We start from the raw sequence: 21396 nt of genomic DNA, 5'->3' as shown, positions 1-21396 counted from the left end.
AAATGACATTTTGTTCCATGGGTGAGAGAGAGTGTGAAGAATTAAGGAAGGGGGGAGGTGAATTTAAAAAAAAAAAAAGAAAAAAAGAAACGCAAGATGTTAAGATAAGTGCTAGCCTGTATCAGCCGTCTAAATCCGCTTTGCACTTTCTCATTTTCTAGGAGAAAACAAGCAAAAAATAGCAAATGCATCTCCGCAGAAAATGTGGACTGTGCGCACCAAGTTAATCACTATAAAGTAGGAAATAAGCACATCCTCTCAGAAACGTAGAAAAGCAGAGAGAGAAAAAAAAATCACGCCGTTTTATGTAAAGTCCTCCATTTAGGTGTTACAAAGTCGCAAATGATAAATAGGTCCTTTTCCTGCAGCTTTTGGGTAGGCGCACGCAATGGTCCCTGCGGACTCTATATGCGCGTTTCGCTGCAGCAGCGGGGTCGACTCGACTCTCCAAGCCGTCTGTGAGCGACGCCTCCCAGGGCGGACGGACTAGAAAACCCCCCTGGAGGACAGGGAAGCAGCTGCAGCAACAGCAGCCACGGCAGCAGCAAGCGCCTTGGATCCGGGTGGAAAGTGACGCCTCCGTTCATCACCTCGACCCACCCACCCCTCTTTGTCAGAGACCTCTCTAAACCCAGAATAAACAGCCTCGGGTCGGGTCGGGCTCGGATCTCTTGGCTTCTTAAGGATCCAGTTGGTGTAAGTGCAGTGCAGTCAATGTGGCTGCAAAGCAGACCCTAGTACTTCACTTGCCAGCAGCAGCCTTATCATCACATCCCAAGTCCCGGCTCATGCAGTTCAATTCACCCCCAGCTTCGATTTTTTTTTTTTTTCTCCATGAAGGCGAACAAGATCTCTTGATTTTCTCTCCCGTTTGAGAATGTGAAAAGTCTTCCTCTAAAGCCCCCCCCACCACCACCACCCCAAAAAAAGCCTCTATTAAGGGACCCGATGGGGGGAAACACAGTAAATGGTTTGCATTGAAAAAGAAAATACGGTCAAATAAGCGGGTCACTTTGATAGAACAGTAAACATAAACCGAGCTTTGAACACGTAGGGGGATTTTTTTTCTTTCTTTTTTTTTTTTTTTTGGGGTGACCCCATATTGGATCTTTTTCAATTTGACTCTATTGAACCCACCCGGGGCCTCAGCGGTCTCGAAAGGGCACAAGATGTCTTTCAGACATGCGGTGGATTAGTGTGAAGCTCTGTGGCTTTGATTTTTTTTAAGCTTTAATAGTCATACATGTAGAATTTACACAATACGCAATTTATTTTTAATTTTTTTTTTTTTTAGAAAAATAAAAGTAAAAGGTAGGATATAAGCTTAGATGCACGAGTTTTGTCACATGTTTTGGTATGTGTTGATGTGCGGCACAGGCCAGTTTTCACCGTCCGATTCTGTTTGATTTCTTATCTTCACTCACATTATCACTTTTACTTTAAGGCAGGCTCCGTCTGTTTTGTCAGAATGCTTAAAATGCAATCAAATAAGGACATCAGTAAGACCTCAAAAAAGAAAAGAAGAAAAAAAAAACAACAACAACATCCACATAATCTGCAGTCAGTCTCATTCTGAGCGTAATTCACCTGTGGTGTCATAATCAATAAAAATCAAGCTGATGACAAACAGCAGTGCGCAAACTTTAAAGGTAATCTCATTCTCGGGAAAAAAATAAAAAAAAAATATTCTAAAAGAATTATCTTTTTAAAGATGGTTTTCAATTGTGGGATAAAAGCGGAGGTTGACTTTTAGCGTTAGGGTGGTTATTATTAGTAATAGAGGGAGGCGTTTGTCCATTGTTCTACATGTGATTTGGTCCCTCAGAGAGCAACTGCACAAAAGGGATTTTCTGAGCGCATGGACCTCTGCGGCCGCCAGGGCTCCGTGTGCGCGTCATTTGCAATGTGGAGACTGTTGATCAACTCACTAATTACACTTCTCTCCTCTCTCCCTCCCTCTCCGTCTCCTTTTTTTTCCTTTTTTTTGCTCCCTCCCTCTCCTCTCTCTCCTCTCGCTCTCTCTCTTCTCTCTCTCTCCCGTTCGCCCTCTCTCTCTCTCTGTCTCTCTACCCATTCCCAGAGTGCATATCGGGAAATAGACACACAAAGACATGCGCACTCAACTTAATCAGCCATTTTTTTAAACAGGGCTAAAACGATAATAATTAGCAGAATAAAGACATATCGGATTTTCATTTCCTTTCCTCCGTTTCCCCGACCTCCCGTCCAACGAGAGAAACTGCGAGGCAGCCCCCGTCGACACGTCGTTTCCACCGCCACCGGAACCAAAATAAGGGATAGCTCTCCAAAAAAACGCTTGTCATTTGTGATTTTTACCCCTTTTTTTCCCATTATAAAGTTGGAGGATTATTGTAATTTTCCACGTTTTTTTTCTTTTTCTTTTTTTTCTTTTTTTCTTTTTTGTTGTTGTCTAATTTCGCAAGCCGCTGGATGTGACTGTTTTATAAAGCCAGGAGCAAAGAGTGGAGCGGAGGTGACGCTTTTGGAGGGGGAAGAAAGTAAGTTTTTTTCTTTCTTTTCCTTTCCACCTCTCCCTTTAACTTTTATTGAGTAGTTTTGGGGGTGCGTGTGTTTAAATTTAGGGGTCGGGTATCGATTATCTATCTGAGTGGAGGATCTTTGACACCTTGGTTGCCCGGATAACAGGTGCTGGGTGTTTTTTAACCCACAACACAGGGGGGATATGGTGATGTTAGTGCAACTCCAGCGCTTTGGCTACAGTAAAAACAGGCGACTGTCAGGATTGGAGACGCTCTTTTTTTTTTTTTTACGCATGTGTCCGTGGGAATACGTGCCGAACACGACCGGTCTTTTGCAAAGTTTTACACGAATTGCAGTCCATCTCGAGTCGTGTGCGGATTTAGTGATAAAAGCGTGAGACGAGACGAGCGTCTCTGTGGCTTTGCAGTGCGGATGTGTGTTGCCTTTTTCCTGGAGTCCGATTCCTCCTCGGACATGTCCGCTTCCAGCTTCTTTCCCCTCGATGTGTCCGGTTTTTGTCGTTTCCACACATCGTACCGGCCCATTATGAGTCTTTAACCCTCAGAGAGCCCGGTTTGAACCGCAGTTTTGGATCCGCCGCGCTAAAAACCTTTCTTTTCTTTCTTTCTTTTTTTTTTTTCCATACAAGTCGGCTTTCTCGCACTGAGGTGATCAGTTTCTCTCCCCCGACACGATCCTCTCTCATCTGCGAGAGTGCAATTCTTTGAAAGCAACCGGACGGAAATGTTTTATTTTTATAAGAGATCCGCAACTTAAGCACACGGTATTTGCTACTACCTGCTGGACTTAGAGATCGGTCTGTGTTTTTTTTTTTTTTTTTTTTTTGTTACCGAAGCTCGGGCAGCTGCGTCGCCCGGAAGGGGGAGAGCGATCGCCTGTCTCCTGATTGCACGGAGTCCCTTTAGAGATAACTCCTGGTGCTTCTGGTTTCCCCAAACATTGGCATTTGCAAAAATTCAGACTTCATTCTCAATTTACACCATTAATCCCATCAATAAATTTAAACAAACTTTTTTTAAAAATAATCATTCTTATTTAGCTTTTGTTGTTGTTGTTGTTTTTGTTTGTTTGTTTTGTTTTCATAAAAAAAGTCACGAGTTCCATGACTATCATTTTATTACACAAATTCACCTTCCATCAATAGTCCTGGAAGATGCTGGTTGCAACACCTTCTTAAAGTGTTGTTTAGTAATATTTTACAGGAGGGAATAGGAGTAGGGATGTGGATTCTCTGGCGTTTTTGCGTCCTGGTTGCTGTTCTTTCTTTTCTTTTTTTTATATCTCAAAGGGGTGGTCAGTGACAGGGGGGGACATCGATCGCACAGGAGGTTGGGAAAAAAAAACAAAAAAACGCACACACACATACACACACACACACACACACACACCAGGGCCAAGGGTCTGGTCATTCTCCACCGCGGCTATGCAACGGTCCAAAGAGAGTGTGTGTACGGGAAGAATGAGTAGTCGCTCTGGGTGAACGATGCGCTAATATGAGCGACCTTATTTTTATAGGACTGCTTTTGTTGTCCTTTATTATTCTCCGAGTGTATCTACTTACCCTCAACAATTTCTCTAATTATTTTAGACGGCTTAACACCGGTGAAATGTGTTTGATTGGTGGATGCTTGTAGTTATTCATAACGAAACCAATAATTTTAATAAAAACAAAACAGATAATACAAATGTAGAATAAATAAAAGACAGATTAATAATAATAAAAAAACAACGATCTCCTGTCACAGTTAGCATAGTTGTTGTAATAATAATAGTTAATAATAATAATTATTAATATTATTACAACATTTTAATTTAAAGATAAAAACAGAATTAACTCGACGTCTCCTCTTCCACATCGTCTGCATGATTTTGTTGCATTTGCCTGCTTGTTTATTAAGCCAAGGATTGATGTTTATTAGACAGGATTAGATCCTCAGTTCAATCAGACAATCCAGCTCCATTTGCACAAAAGCCTCTACTTCCACACGAAAACACGCAGGCCAGGCCCTGATAAAAGAATTAAAATTATTATGAAACGAGATGATCCCGTCTAATTGCAATGCATTTCATCAGTTAATGATGGTGTTGTCTCACACTATATTATTCCATAATAAGACATTTTCTCTCTCCCCCCAACCCCCCTCGTTTTATTTTTATCCTTTGTCTTTCACACACACATATATATATATATATATATATATATATATATATATATATATATATATATATATATATATATATAATTTTTTTTTATATAATTGTAGAATTCCAGGCCTCTTGTTTTTGTTTTTCTGTGCTGGGTGCACTTTCAAAGACTGACTGTGTATCTCTTTTCTTGTTAGTTAAGCAATTCACAACATTCATTTTACCCATGGCAGAGGGAGGGATTAAAACACACACACACACACACACGCGCGCTCGGGCATATATAGTGTAAAAGATGGGCAGACAGCCCTCGAAGGACAAAAGCTGTTGGCTTGAAAATGCTTCTTGATTATTAAAAGCTAATGCATTTCCAGCATTGCAGCCTTCATTAAGGGTGTGGATGGAGGGGGGCAAGAGGGATGAGAGGGTACTAGGAGGAGGAGAGAGGGAACGAGAGAGAGAGGGAGAGAGAGAGAGAGACAGGGGCTGAGTCTGTCCTATAACTCCTGGGTCTAAGACACATGCAGCTAGAAGATTGGCTCGGGCCTCTCCTAGGGGTCGACAATGTGTCATTTCCACCCGGCTAGATTGCCCTCTGCCTATCTGATATTAATGTGCAAATCAATATTTCAGGGATTAAATTTCCCTTCTTCATTTTTTATGGTTTCTACCTCAATAAGTCTCCCGTCTAATAGAGGAGGCTGGATGATTTAGAAGCCGTTGCTGCAGAAAGAGACAGAAAGAAATAGAGAGAAGCTTTGCAACAAGGCTATTGCTGCATTTTAATGTTCCTCTTCGTGGATCCCCCCCCTCACCCCCATAGGCCTTTGGTAAAGAGGGGTATATCGCTGCTTTACAGTGTAAAGACAGCCAATTTGACTAAAAAGGCAGAATAGGGAAATAGGAGCATGGTTGAATACTTAAGACGCTGTGGTAATCCGAGAAGCAGGTATTAGTAAAGGGGGAGCTTCCCACTGCCTCAAAAAGACACACGCGGAGCTACATCCGAACCTGCATTACCAGCTGTCATGCTCCAGTGAGCAGTATAGCTCACTACACGCTGGACTGCTGGAGCAATATCCATTTTTTTTCCCCTCCTTCTTCTTTATTTTTCATCTCTTTTGAATAGGCAACCATCGACACCCACTGGAGAGATTTACTCTCCTGCATAATAACATCTGGCGTGCGCGTGTGATTGAAATGAATAACTCTGACACAATGACCTGCGTATGATTATCGGGGAAGGGAGGAGCGTATTACCATAGCCATAATGCTGCATCTCATTTGAGAGTCAACTAAATGAGCTTGGACCTTCTGACTACCAATAGACATTCATTAAGGGACAGTGCACACAGAGGCCTCTGTCTGGCTATAGGTGTGTGTGTGTGTGTTTATTTAATTTGCCTTGCTGTGCCATCTGGTGCGTGCATCGTGCACGCATGTGTCCGTGCGTGTCCGGCAGCAGCGCAGTGTGAGTTTTCCTCCATTCAGCCCAGATTCTCCCCTCATTCGCCCTCTGCAGCAGAGCAGTGTGGACTGTTTTAACGTACCCTCGATAGGTAGAGTGTCAGCGAATGAAAGCAAGAAAAAAAAAAAAGAGGGAAAAAGAGACAGAGGAAGAGGCACAAAAGAACTCTAATTGTAGCTCGACCGCTTGGCTTCCTCCCTGATTCATGGCCATTACAATGTGAAAAGCACAACCGCCTGTCCTCCATTATCAAAACGGCAGGCCTACACACTCTCACATCCAGGCACACATGCTCCCTGAAGGGAATCATGTTGTTTTTTTTTTCTTTTTTTCTTGTCTTTTATCAATAGCTCCAATGACTGTTGTCCTTCCTGGCACCTGTTTTCTGTGGTTTCGGTGTTGGGCAAGTCCAGTGTGTTCCGTACGTAAGAGGTGTTTGCTTTTATGTAAGGGTGGAAATAAGTTCTTCAAGTTTAAACTTCAAGTACCTGCACTTGCTTTTTTCTGTTGTTTTTTTTTTACAGTTAGTGTAAATATGTCCCGTTTCAAGCTGTCTCTTTTATACCTCTTCTTCTCCCTTAGATTTTCTTTTATGCAACATCTATTACGCAGCCTTAAAAAATGCAAACTTTTGGATGCAAAGATATTCAACCTCTGAACCTTTTGTTTGCACTCGTGTGTGCATTTGTGATGGTTGACGATGTGCAGTAGTCGTCGTGTCAGGGTCTTCTGGCCCAGGGAGGCCTGAACAGGGGAGAAGCTAAGAAGTTCACTGCAGCTCAGCATCATGTCTGAGAGAGGGGAACTTCCTGTGTCAGCCCTGGGGCACCACTACTAACTCGCAGTTTCTTTCTATCACACACACACACACACGCATACACACGCACAGACTCGCACACAAGCAAGGCACGGCGGAGGGTTAAAGACTTGGAACGAGATCAAGCTCGTGCATAGCTCCCGGGGAGGGTACTTGTGAATATGCGAGTTTTAGTGTAATTAGCACTTAATTATATTAACATATGCAAATTGTCAGGCGGAGAGCTTGTACTGCCGGTGGGTATCGGCTGAGATACAAGTGCGTCTATTGTACCACGGTGGCAGAAAAGAGAATAACGGGTGTGTGTAAGGCAACAGGCCAGCAGCAAGCAGCCAGTCCCCAGCGCTAGCACCTAACCAGCTAGGGTCATTTAAGTCTATGGATGGCCACTTTGCCAAATTTCATTAGTCACCATGACGACATTTGTAATTGTCCAGACTAATGTCCTTGTCCCTGATCTGTCATCGGTCGGGATGGGTGCACCGACCACCCTCCCACCCCCAAAAGTTGGGGGGGGGGGAAAGGCCTGATTGTCCGAGATTAAACAAGTCCACACCGACTCTTGTTTACAGCGTTTCGCTACTGTGAGCATTTGCATATTCAAAAACACTCTGTCTGCCCTGCGAGTGTGTGTTTGCATGTGTGCAGGCCAGTCTGTCTGCATGTGGAGACAACATGTTGGGACGGGGGAACAGCAGATAATCTGCATGCCACATATGTAACACACTTACAGACCATGTAGCAAGACAAGTGAAAAACGTGTGGGACCGGCGTAGCCCTGTGTGGTAGTGCCGCTGAATTTGTTTTATGGGGATTTCACAAAGCTGAGACTCTGGCTAAGGAGGTTTTGGAACAGAAGAACAAGGACGAGGAGTTCTGCCTCTGAAACTTCCAGACCCTCTCTTCATTTCATCTAAATATCTAATTACAACACATTAAAAGCCATACCCCCAGCCGAGCAGCCCGACTTCCCTTTATTGGGAATAGGGTGGACAAACATTTCATGTGCTGTGCTTTCTGATAGCCAAAGGTGGATAGAAACTAGGCCTAGTTTGGTGCTACTAGTACTTGCATGCTAATCCTGTTTTTTGACAGGAACGTAAACTGATATAATTGCTTTTCAGAGGCAGGAACGGCAGTTTATACAAGTGTGAAAGCACGGGAAAAGGGATTAGCATTATTTTGCATAATGCTGGGCAGGCGCTGAATGGGGCATTGAACGCTTGACTGGGTGACAGAGATGAAAGAGAGATGAAATGCTCTACCCCTTTGCTCTTTCTCTCTTCCCTCTCTCTCCTCCTCTCCGCTTGGCCCCGTCTCCCAGGCCGCTACCAGTACTTGACTGTCTGTGCCGGGGAGAACCCCGGAAACACAAGACCAGTGTTTTCAGGTGTTTGTTCAGACTCCAGCAGAAGGAAGTTGTCATGTGGAGCAATATGTATGATAATAGAGTAACAGTGGAGACTGGTAAAATCCCTAAGCCTCCATATATATACTAAACTGGATCCCTAAAGCACTGGAGTGTACAATTATGTAGTGGATGGTCGAGGCTCAGGTAGTATTTACATGGAAGGAAGGGAGCGGCTTTCGTGGATCAAATCAAACTACACTGCTCTTACATTTTTCTTTATTGAGATGTTTGCCGAGGATTTGGTGGGATATCATCCAGACTGAGGCAACTGTGAAATTTCGAAGCAGGTGTGTTTTATGTGATCGCCCGCGCGTGCGCGTGTGCACGTGTGTGTGTGTGAGCGAGCTCGGAGGGACTGCCAGGGTGGTTTAAAATCGCCACCGTGACTACCATATGACCCAGCTCGACATAGTAAGTAATTTATGATCAACCGTCATCTTCTGGTGTATGGAAATGATCCAGGGTTAAGGGAGGGGCATGAGGTTAGACGGTGGAGAACATGAGCAGCACAAAGGCCGGTGTGGCCTGTTTTTGTTGTCTCTCATTGGATGGGATACTCTTTCTTTGACCTTTTGCACGCCTTCCTTCGCCTTTCATATGCTAATCCCCCGGACAGACCCGAGGAGGAAACACGCTGGAGCTGAGTGGAAGAGGACAAAGACTTGCTCTCTTATTCTCTGCCTCCTTTCCACGCTATATCTCCTCTTTTCTTGCCTCTTCCCCTCTCGAGCAACTTGACAGATTTTGGCTTGAAAGGAAGTGAGTGCTTAGTGGATGAGAAAGGTGGGGATGCCATTCTCGCCGTGACCCACGCCACCTGTGAGGATCAAGTGTGCCGCAGAGATCCTGAGTTATGTGTACGTGGACTTTTATCTGGAGTGGCCCTTATGGTGTGTATTGACATTCGGTAACATTGCGAGCCACGCTGCTGGTAGTGCTACAGCACAGGCCGAGTCAGTTAAGGAGAGATTTGTTGCTTTTCTTGTAGCTCCAGTCAGATTGTTGTAAAGGCTCTATATTTTTCCCTGTCTCTCTCAGCTTTGGCAACTTCTTTCAACCAGTAAAAGAACTGTCTCTGGCGGGGTAAAAGGATACTAATATAGTTACTAAAACCCTCCCCTAACATAATACTCCAGTGCACCACTCTTCAGCATGACGTGGTTTCAAGGCTCTTTTGACTCTGTTATGGGAAGGGGGCATGTTATCTGTAGGAAATGTAATTTTTGTCCTCATTGAAATCGTTCATTATTGAGCGCGGTTATCTAAATGTTTTTGTTGCTGTTGGTCCAGCGCCAGCCAGGATTGCGTTACCCTCTCTCTCATGTCTCCATCGCTCTCCCTCTCTCTCTTTTTCTCTCATCTCGACAGGCCTTCATTGGTCTCTTAAGGGAAAATAGAAAGTGGGGGATTTTTCTCTACCCTCTGTGCTCTGTCCCGTTCTCAGGCTCTCCTGCCTATTTTGCATCGGCCATCCCATACAGGATATTAGCCATGGAAAAACACGGGTCTGAGTATTTGGAATAATATGTTTATTCTTTTCATTTCAAAGTGGAAGTGGGGTGGGGATTTCGGAGGGTGGGGAAAGAACAATCAGGGCCGTGTGTTTGAGTATTCTATCTGTTTGATCTGAGGTCCTGAGGGCCTCGGGGGTGGCAGAGATTCTCAGGTTTAGGTCAAATAAAATAGACTGATGAAAAAAATGAGGCCTCTCTCTTGTATTGCTGATTGCTTTCTCTGGGTGTCCTTTTGGTGTGTCTGTCTCATGTTCTCCTTTGCTTTTTGTCTCATCTCTTATCAGTGGATGTTCTTCTTTTCCTCTCTGACAGGTGCTCTGATACTGGGAGTAAACTGTAAATTACCAGGCAGTTTGAATGCAAAGAGAAACTGCTAATCTCATACTGAATATCATAATATACACAGTATAATATGCGCTGCTTTAATTTAATTTACATCTAAGTCAGTTTATTTTCACATATTATCGAACATATGAAGCAAAAGCCAAGAGATGGTATTCCATTCATTTACGGCTAAAAATCTGAAAAGAAGTGTGCAGTTGTGTTCAAACCCCCTTACTCTGTTCTTCTAAATAAAGTTCAGTGCAACCGTCTGCCCTCTGAATCACGTAATTAGTAAATCAAACTTTTTTTGTGTGTAAATAATTCTCTGTATTAATCCAGCTGTTCTGTGGAGACCTTAGGAGGGAGAAGGAAACTGGACAGGGTCAACAAAAAAGATGAACCGAGTTTAATGTAGGCCAGTCTTAGAAATAAAAGTGACAGACGCTAAAGACTTAAACTTGAACAGCAGGAACAAAACACTGAACCACATTGGGCAGGTTTAGATTTAAGCATACCCATCTGCTAAAATGACCCAGTCAAAGTTCAGAATCAAATCTGTGGCTGGACACAAAAAGAGCTCAAGCTATTTTTGCTACGAAGAATAAGCGGGATATTTTCAGATCGAGGGCCGAATGCGAATCGGTTCAGTTTAAAATTTTCACCGTAAAATAGAAAGTAAAGACACGTATTCATGTTAAAATTCTGGAAGAATACAGTACGTGGTATTGTGTCAAGATGTAAAAAAAAAAAAAAAAAAAAAAGTTTATGCCGGCCAGACTGTCAGGCTCTGACATTGATTGTCCTCTGCAATTCAAAATACATTCACTGTGAAGGACACTTCCTCAGCTCTTCAACTCCATGTGAGAGCCTCAAAGTCCTTATCTCACATATATTCACCAAAGTGTTCAGCAGCCTTTTATTTTAGAAAGGTTTGTCCCTCCTGTACTTACCAAGAAAACAATACGCGGTACAAAAGGTTATATGCCACGTTCTATCGATTGCTCTCAGAAGTATTTTCAGAGCTATGAAAGCTGGCAAGATAAAAACAAAACCATGACAAATATGCACAAGTACTTCATTCAAACAGAGGAGGCAGCAATCTCTGAGCTTGGAAGGGGAAACAATAAAAAAAAAAGTTGATGAATGACTAAGTCTCTCCAGGTTTGAGAAAAAAAAAAAAAACACCCCACAATAGCATAAGACATCTCATGACAAATTATACATTCTTTTCCCCGTTGGCCAAAGACAAAGAAAAGGATTGAAAAGGCAGAGAGCCCAGTCACAAGATGTGTGCGCATTAATAGACCTTAAGGAAAGACTGAAGTCTGAGAAAACACGGAGACTGTGTCAATAGGGGATAATCATTAAAATGTATAAATCAGATAAATCCTGCTTTCTTTTTAATTCACTTTTTTTTTTTTTTCCTGTATGTGTCGGTGTTTGAATTTGTTTTGCAGGTTTGTGACATGATTGACATTTGGTATTCCTGAAGGCAATTGCACGTGGATATCAAGGCCATTGGCAAGGTTTGTCAGGGAATAAGTGGCTAATTAATTATGCATGACTTGTGGCCTTAAACAAACAGTGTAATGAGAGTTGAAATGAAGAAACTAAGGAATTTGATTTGGATTGCATGGAAACGCTCGTTCTGATTAGTATTAAATTCCAGATTCCACTGACATAAAAAAAAAAAAAAGCCCTATGCATAATTTCAGGAATGTATTTGAAACGGCATTAAAATGGCGATATGACTGCGCATGACGTCCCTGCGAAAAAGAGTTTCTCTATGGTATCCCAAGGATTAAATTACAAATAACACTTTTCTATTCCAGTTGCTAAAATACTCGCTCGTAAAGGCCGCCCTAAGAAAGTCTGGTTGCGTCCAATTTGTATTTGCTGGATTAATAGCAATAAAATAAATTGTAAAACGATTTATTTTCCTTGTGTTGGTCTCAGTCTGTTCCAAAGCAGAGAAGCAAACATGTGTCTCCACAACTCCCTAAGGAAGGTTTAAGCCAAAAGTATCCCTCTCAGAACCCAACTTCTTTTTTTGGCCTGGCACCAGCTGTGGAATAATCTTAAATTATTTGCTTTTTCAGAAAGTGGGGGGTTTTGGGGGGGGGGGGAAAGGGAAAAAAAAAGAGGGAGAAAGAGACAAGACTCCTCTTTTCTGTGACAGTAAAAGAAGAAGAGCAGAGCAGGCACTGGAATGTTCTTGTATATGAAATTGCAGGTATTAACAAGGCTCGTTTTGTCAGCGGTTTTCACTGATGTATCAGTTCTCTGCACCTAGACTAAATAGTGAGGGGAGTTTTGCTTTGTTTCACCACGGCAAAGATGAGCAGATATTAGAGAGGCTTTGGAGGAGCGGCTAAAAAAGCAAAGTATTTTGAAGAATGGACCTCTTCCTTAATGTTATACCTAAACAACTGCCACTGCGCGGTGATGGATGGTCTGTTAGTGTTGAGGCTGTTGGAGACCCTCACTTATCCTTTTAGCATATTTTGAAATGAGAAGCAGAACTTTTCATCTGCACTTGAAACATTGCATTTCTTGTTTTTTTTTTGGGATAAAACGTCATTTTTCTTTAGTATTCACATTCTATGGCGTTTGCGCATTTTGCTTGTCGCGTAAAGAACAACGCTCAGGTTTTTTTTTTTTAAAAAACAGACAAGATGATTTAAATTTGGTTCTATTTTGCTTATATATACATATAAAAAAAGAAATCGAGGTAATGGGTCCAATTTTTTTATCTGGTTCTTTCTCAGCAGGCTGGCCTAGACGGGGTGTTTATTTGATAAAAGGAATATTGTGGCGTTAATCTAAAACTATGCTAATTACATGTGGCAGTTGTTTGTTTGTAGTGAAATCCAATTAAATTGTACACTTTTCCACTTCTCTGCTCTATTTTTTTTGTGTGTATGTGTGTGTGTGTGTGTGTGCGCGCTTCCTTTTCTCTCGAAGCTCTCTTTCTATCCTCCTACAGGAAAAGAGCCTGTGATGGCATAAATAACAACTGAGCTTTGCTTGTGGGTTTTTTTCTTTTTTTGTGAGAAGAGGGCAAACTCACAACAGCTGTCAGAAAAAAGGGGGTTTGTTTAAAAAGCAAATGGCTTTGGTCTAAAGTTCATTTGGAGACCTCTCTAATTAAATAGAGAGCCGAAAGCTTAAGTTAATTAGTAATTCCCTGGGTCCAGAAATTAGACCTGTCACGAGTAGTCAAGCTCTTGGAAAGCCCAAAAGGTATTGTGTGTTTTTCCATACACCCCCTGTTTCTTCTTCCATCTGTATGAGGCTAAATAGGTGTTCATATGTTCGTTTTTTTTTTTTTTTCTCTAATGTAAGGTAAGCACTTCTTCTTTTTTTTTTGTTTCTTTTTTCTCCTGTTGAGAAAGCTCGAGACATTAATGATCTTTTTGTGGCGTGTCAGAGAGGTGTTCAGGAGATGTTTTAGTCAGCGGCGCATAGCTCGTGGCGTCAGTCAGGATACCTGCCCTATGATTATGTTTATGAAAATAATGACAGGGCCAGGGTCCCGCCGAGTGCCGTCTTTAGAAAACAGTGGGGACCTGAACTTTAAACTTTGTTTTCAAAGGAAGCGGAAGATTTGCGGAGGATTCGGTAAGCACGTCTGAGAAATGACAATAAAATATCCGGGGACAGTTTTTGGGTTCGTCTTTTCTCTTCCCCCTGGGACTGTATAATCAGCCTGATAAGGACAGGTTCAGCAAACATAAATCAGCTGACTGCGACACGCAGGAGAGACGAGGTGTCCCTACCTGCTTAGGCCATAATTGAGTAATAATAAGCATCTGAGACAGGCGGCAAACACACGGCTGCTGTAAAACCTGTTGACTTGTCCGGGGATTTTCTGTGTTCAGACATATTTCCATGTTGTCGCTTGGTTCCGATAGAAATCTTTCACCAGTTAGCTCAACATTTGTGACATTTTTTTTCCTTAAAAGGAATTTGGCAACAAGTAGCAGGAGTTGCTACATTAGTTTGTAGTGCTTAATAATAGCCTTCGGAGAATCAGCAGGACCTACTGGTCTTGCAAAAGATATTTGAGAGCTGGAAAATTACATCATGTTTTTCTTATTTCTGCTTTCTCTACTCGAGGATATTGTGTCAAGTCATAAACATACACACAATCTTACATGCTCATGGTGTTTTGCAATTTTTATTTTGTAATATTAGCAGAGAGCCTGACTCTGGTGTTATTGAATGCAGCATAAACCCTGTCATTTATATTTGCCAGGTGAATATGAAATGCCTGCGTCAGAGGCTGCTTTCTGTGTCTGTGCACACTATCCTTGACTGACGTGGACTGTGTTTGCTTAACCTCTTCTGAGCTGCACCACCAAGGCCTTGTCGATTTAAGTGTGTGTGTGTGTGTGTGTGTGTGTGTGTGTGTGTGTGTTTGAGTTTGGGATTTCACCAGTGACAGCTTTCACTTTTTATGGTCTCAAATGTGTATTTCCAAACAAACTGGCTGAGAGGCAGGGTGAGATATATTAACAAAAAAACAAAAAAAAACAAACAAAAAAAAAACAATCAATGCAACTTAGTGATATTTGTGTGTATCTATGCACTTCTAAAACATGTATTTTAGAGATTTTTTTTAAGGATTTGTATTTAGCAGGATTATTAATTTCAGTGGCAAATAATCCCACACTGTCAACCCCTTCAGCCTGATGTGTTTTTTGTAGAGAGGAGGTGTGTGTGCATTTGCATGTGTGTGTGTATGGTCTCATGATTTGGTCTCATCCAAAAGATAAGGCTATGATTTATGTAACAGCTTAACCCTCTCATATTGTGTATGTTGTACCTTACAAGAGCATGATGAGCAGGGTAGATTAATATTTATTTAGCACAGGCAAATCAAGGATTAAGCAGTCATCATTTTAGCACTAATCCACGTCTCTGGTGAGATGCAGAGACAAAGCGAAACAGATTAGCACAGACATAACACTGCAACACCGCAATTAGAAGGTGACTTGCTTTCGTCGGTTGTCCAGGAGTTGACAGTAGATGTGGAAAGGTCTGCACAAACGTGCTCCCAAGTTGAGTTTTGCTCCCCTCGACTGCTAGCTTTTCTCATTTTCTCAGCAGCCCCATCCATCCTGAGAAGAAGCCTTCACTGAAATTAGCAGTGGTTTGCCTGAATCACTCATCTGACGTAAATGCGTCTCATGATCGTTCCACTGTGCGAACACACACACACACACACACACACACACACACACACACACACACACATGCACGCACGCTCTCGCGCAGTCACACACCCAGATTCACTCGCGCCGACACATACACACGCACGGGCGATGAATACTTCTTTCTTAGCTCCAACCACGTGGGAGAGGGACAGTTTGCCTAAACTTTGCAAGTCTGTGTGCGCGAATGCGTGCGTGCGTGCGTGTGTGTGTGTGTGTGTGTGTGATTACTTGGAACTCTGTAAATAAAATTACATTCTTTGCTAATTGAGTTTTGTTGCTGTTCTGGAGATGTGGCAAAAAAGATGAAAGCTCCCTGTGTGTTTCTTTGGGATCGCATATTGCAAATGTTTGCATGTGTAAGCATGCGCTTGAGGGGTGCTAATTTAGTTTGTCCGTAGCGCTCTCCAGTGGTATCCAACCAGGCTGCCTTGTGTACCTGTCAGACTTTTCTCGGATGCTTCAGCCTGAAGACAGAACATGCAGACAGTCGGAGGCTCGTTTGAAACTGCGTGCGTGGCTGAATGTGCTTGGGGGAATCCCCTCATATGACAAGGACGAACACCCACCCAATGAAGGGACCTGAAACAAAGCGAAACGGAGCTACTGCATATGGGTAGGAGTGGTGATGAGGGAGGAACAGGGGGGGTCCATGCCAGCTGTTGGGCTGATTGAGGGGAAAACAAAATAAAAAGAAGAGAGATAAATAATGCGAATGAACGGGCGAGTCATGCTGCGACAGAGAAAGACGGGGAAGCAAAAAGAGAACGAATGCCATCCTCAGTTCCCCTTTGCCCTCGTTCCTCTCTTTCACCCAGCCCCTGAATGTTAATGGCTTTTCTGACCCCCACCCTATGAACCCCTCTCCAGCCCCCCCGTCCAACGTGCACACACATATATCCCTCCCCATGGACACTGCCGCATTGTTTGTGGTAGTGCTTCTATTCTTTCAAACTTAATTACCTTCTTGGCTTTTGTGGCATCAGGGGCTGGAAGTTTTGCTCCCTGGCAGTGGAGGTCGTCACACATTCTTCACAGCACTGGGCTTCGTTGGAGGAGCAATGGGTGCGTGGGGCAGAATGGGGAAGTAAAAATAAAAAATAAAAAAAAGTGAGAGGAAGAGTCCACATCATCAAGCTGCAAGCATCTTGCACTCCCAAGGTAGCTTAAGTAACCTTTGGTGCACGTGCACACAAGCATGCCTGGTTGTAATAGCCAGGACATAGGCTGCCCTTTGTTTGTGCGGTTCATTTCCAATCAACTCTAATTAACTAGAGAGTGTTTCCAGATTGTCGGCAAAAGAAAAATCCCCAGTTTGTTTTTTTTTTTTTTTTTCACTCCGCTCGGTCTTTGCTGTTTTCACTTCGTGCGAAGGGAGGGGAAAAAGTGGAGGCATTAGCTATGTAGATTGGCTTCTCCTTTGATGCCAGAAAAAATCTTTAGCAAGGCCAGTAAGTGGGGACTGTGACCCAGCAGTGTCTCACTGTTTATTTTTGTGTTTCACTTTGAATTTAGTCTGAAATATAGCCTCTTCAAAGCCGTGAGGCCTGGGTATATATTTAAACTGGCCCGCGTAAGCCCAAAGTCCATTTGTAAGAATGTTAAATCCAGTCAAAGTTGCCTTTAATCCATTAAACTTTGTCTCTATGAAGCTGTGCGAGCGGTAGATAATCGCCGACACTGACCTTTGGGGTAAGCGGTCTACACAAGTATCTCAAACTGAATTGGAAATCTTTGGAGTGAATGTCTTGTAGACATTTGGACAGAAGCTGCTGCAATCAGTTCTCAATCAGATCCAAAAAGATTCAAATAGCCATGGATTGTTAAGAAGGTCAATGATGACAACAGCAACAAACAATAAATTCTGGTCTGCCTATGCATTTGCAAACTCTTCAGTACAACTTTATTTCTCTATTTTCTATAAATCTCTTTTGTTTCTTTTCATCTCCAGTGTCAACCAGTTTTTTTTTTTTTTTTTTTTTTTTTCTCCCTAACAATGAAATATCAGCCTGAGGGGAGTTAGGTGTAATGTTACCTGAGCAACCAATGAGACCAATTTACTTGTCATCAACCTGAGGGATAGAACCCACATACCTGGTCTCAGAAAAGGATAAAAATGCCTCTTCTATCCTCTACATTCTTCCCTCATAACCCCACCTCCTGGAAGTCTTGTTTTCCTTTCGTTCGTTCGCATTTAACAGTCCCGTATCGTTGTTGATGTCAACCCGGCGTTAGGTTTTTCCAGATTTTTCTAAAAGACATTTTAGCAGTGTGAGTAATTTGTTTAACAGGATCACTGTGTTAAAGTGGATCTTAAGATGTCTGGGCTGCCCAATGCAATAATGACAAGGTGGTTCTTGGTAATGAAGGCCCTTGCTCACAAAGGAGACACAACGGAGAGGACGGGGGGTGAGGGGGGGGGGGCAAAAAAAGGGTGTGGGGAGGCACTGCTAAGATCTACTGAAACTTGTGTCTAATATTACACCTTTAGGCCACAAACAGAGGCTGCATTAAAACCCTTTGTGATTGTTAAGGAGCAAAGAAGACAAAAAACAGTTGGTCATGCTAAAAGCCCTAACCCCCCTCCCCCCCACCCCTCCTATCCTTTCCCATTTTCTCCCTCTCTCCTTTCTTTTAAGATTTTAAACAGAGCATTAGGCTCTCCTCTGTGATCATGTGCACATGTGCATATGTGTTTGCGCATACATGCACCGGGGCTCTTTGATGGCAACCGAAGCTTCTCTTGCATTGTGAGGAAGGGAGGTAATTCTCCTCCTCCTTTATCCAGTTCGTTTTTCATCCCTTCATCTTTGCATGGCAACAAATAAACAGGTCTAATTAGACAGAGTAGGCCTATTCATGGCGCTGACAGTGGGAGATGGATGCGGCGACATTCATTCCGTCTCTCCTCTTTGTCTTTGGTTAATGCTCGGTGACATTTTGATAGAAGATTTGGTGTCGGACCGAGGGGCCACATGCGGGGAGAGGGCTAACCTTCATGGGGACCTTAAAGAATGGACACACAGCTATAGTTTCACGCTGTCCTCTGACTTTGTTGTTTGACATTAGCCGTCTTGGGTCACGTCGGACATTTGGCCTGGTTGTATTCTTACCACTCATTAAATGTGTTCTCACAAGAGTAAAAAAAAAAAAAAAAAAAACTTTTTAAATTTGCCGCCCGCCCCCCAGATCAAGGATATGTCAAATCCCAGTATTTATAAAAGGCTGTAAATATTCACCGCTGCTTTAATGGCACTTGTTGCCTTTGAAATAAAATGTCAGACGGTAAGCGACGAAGAATTTGAATCCGGCAGATCGCGGCGTAAACAAAGACGGCAGTGTGGCGACACTGCAATTACAGGTTTGACATATAACAGGCTGTGACTCCGGCTAATGCGCGATAGCCTGACAAGACAGGGAAAACAGGAGGTGACCGTGACATCAGCACCTGCTCAGTAGCTCAGGTCTGAAAGGTTTGCATATTGTTGTAGCCCTGTCGTATCAGCGAATCAGCTGCACACGTATAAGCTAAGAATCTTAAAAAGACGTACTTTAGCATATTTGGAAGCCGTTATGCAACTTTGCTTTTTGTGTAGACTATTGCATTTAGCTTCTGTAGCTTCAAGCTGAAATGGAAGCACACTATGATTAATCTGAGTCTAAAAGATGTAAAGTTGTAAAAGACTAAAATAAAAAAAGAAATCCCCTCCCACTGACTGCTTCTCGGCCTCTCAGGGGGCTACTGAAAAGCAGATGGAAGGATAAGGGAAAGAGCAAAGGGGCGGGTGGAGAAAAACAAAAGGCTAAGGAGTTTCTTAGCCCCTTTCACCCATCAGAACTTGCGGTGTCCAAAGCAGGCATTCCTGGGCTATTATTTGCCTCTCAGTGGATCTGATCTGCCACTTTAATTACCTTAATGTTATGTGTGTCTGTCTCACTGTGTGTGCGTGCGTGTGTAGGTGTGTGTTTGTGTCAGCCAGTGTCCGTGCGTATATGTGTGAAAGCAAGGGGGACATGCTTAATTAAAAAACAGAGGTAGGAGCAGCTCAGGCCACCTCCTTTGTTCTCCTGTTAAAAAAAGGGAACTGTTTCTGCATTTGGGAAAAAAAAAAAAAAAAAAAAAAAGCCCTTCATTGTTAGTTTCTCTCTATGTATCTGTCTGTCTGTTTCTCTCCTGCAAATTAAAGTAGTCTGGTTGGTTAGCAGAGCGAAGGAAAGCCAGTGGGGGAGAGAAACAGGAATGTTTCTTAGCTGGTAGTAATATGATCTGCCTTAAAAGAAGGACAAATGGGTACTGCTGCTGGAAAAGGTGTGAAAGCATAGACACTGAAGAGCAGTTAGAAGGGAGCCGACTACAAGTACTTTGTGGATTGGTGAATGTCGAGCGTCTTTGTATCTAAAACTCAACTTTAACTTCAGATAAGCTGGCGATGGACTTGTCTGGTTTGTTTACTATCAAGAGAATGCAATGAGTTATCTGTAACCATAACAGCACACTCAGCTGAAGAGACAAGACGGCATAATACTGAGTTCACAGGAACCCCCCGCCCCAAAAAAAAGATGAGAAATGCTTATTGTAGTAATAATCCACTCCAGGTTTTACTAATCCATATATTGTGGTTTTTAATTATGGCTAATTCTAACTAGGTCCTCGTGCCAGAAAAGCAATCAAAATGCAGCTTTTTTGTGTTTTCACAGTAGATCATTTTTTACATAAATTCTACTTGCATTTCGAGCTGTGCTTTTAAAATTTTGAAATCGAACTGAATAAATACAGTCGAGCAGTTTAGTTTGGTTTTGCTAGGAGTCGCTTATACAGACCGCAAAGTTTAGCGTTGCTTAACCAGCCGAGGTCTGCTGACGATGCTTACTAGTTGTTTGTCTTCTTTGTTTTAGAAGGTGCCTATACTGCTGCCACTAAAGAAAAAAAAAAAAAAAAAACAAACATTTAGTGACTGTGGAGACTCTTTGAATGCTCGTAGTATACTGTCAGCCCAATTACATCTTTAGTAGTGTACTCCATTAAAAAAACCCCTCAGAAACTTGTTTGTTTTATGCTTCAGAATAAGAGTTTTGAACATAGGGGACAGAGTGTGAAGCCAGAAAGAGTTAGTTTGTGTAATCTCTCCGCAGTCACATGCAGAAATATTGAGACATTTAATCATTGAAAGATATTTTGCCATATTTAACCTCTTCCTCTCTGAGAAACTATGACAACTTTCAACATGTGGAGTCAGTCATAGTTAATACAGAATTAATAGGTGGTGGTTTGATTATTCTGCATTTTTATTCATTTTTACTTTAACAAACGCTTCTTGTTAGCTGTTTGCCTCGAAAGAAGTGAGAGTCAGCGAGCACACCCAACTAAAAGCAAAAAATGATGTATTTAACACTAAACGTTTGTCACAACGTGTTCTGGACATTGTCAGTGCTTTATTTATGGAAAAACGTTGCGGGGTCAATTGGAATCAGAGGTAAGAAAAATAATTGACTCTTATGTTATTGTTGGCAGGCAGCGCACATGTAAACAGCTCTTAACCTGTTAGCATTAGGGGGGATGATGTGTCAGTTCCAAGTGCTTTACACACTGGCTTAACTGGAAGACATAATTCCATTCTTAAAGAGATGCATAATTCATAAACCGCAATGTTTTATGTCCGAGCTACAATTCAAAGAGGTCGCTCCCCCGATGAACTAAGAAGCAAAATGACACCACTGACATGTAGTAAATCCTGTTGTATGTGTCGCATTACCCATCAAACCCACTGCTGGGGAGAGGCTTTACCCACAATCACATGTTAAACAGGCTCTTTGGAAGACAGACACTGGAGAAAGATATGAAAACAACCAACTGTGGGTTTGTGAGACATCACGAAGAAGCACAACATTTTATTTTAGTATTTCTGGGATGCAAAATAAGACTGATGCCAACGACAACAAAAAAAAAAAAAAAAAAAAAAAAAGGTAAAAAAAATTTA

The 21396-nt window shown here is 42.4% G+C and overlaps 1 protein-coding gene across 4 annotated transcripts in view; it reads left to right on the top strand.

The window, feature by feature from the left end:
- zfhx4 (zinc finger homeobox 4) overlaps positions 1 to 21396 on the top strand; it is a 126142-nt gene that overhangs the window by 24527 nt on the left and 80219 nt on the right. For 2 of the 4 annotated variants that reach the window (XM_015028318.1, XM_015028314.1), the window contains exon 1: positions 2025 to 2519. The exons of the other annotated variants lie outside the window; for them this stretch is intronic. The gene's annotated coding sequence lies outside the window, so the exon portion shown is untranslated. Of the gene's footprint in view, positions 1 to 2024; positions 2520 to 21396 lie in introns of those variants that run through there. 4 annotated transcript variants of the gene reach the window in all.

The sequence above is a fragment of the Poecilia latipinna genome, unplaced genomic scaffold (genome assembly GCF_001443285.1).
Source record: "Poecilia latipinna isolate Pla-1442-1.1 unplaced genomic scaffold, P_latipinna-1.0 Scaffold120, whole genome shotgun sequence".
Taxonomy (NCBI): domain Eukaryota; kingdom Metazoa; phylum Chordata; class Actinopteri; order Cyprinodontiformes; family Poeciliidae; genus Poecilia; species Poecilia latipinna.
The sequence above is the reverse complement of the archived record's forward strand: the minus strand, read 5'-3'. Positions and strand labels throughout refer to the sequence as shown.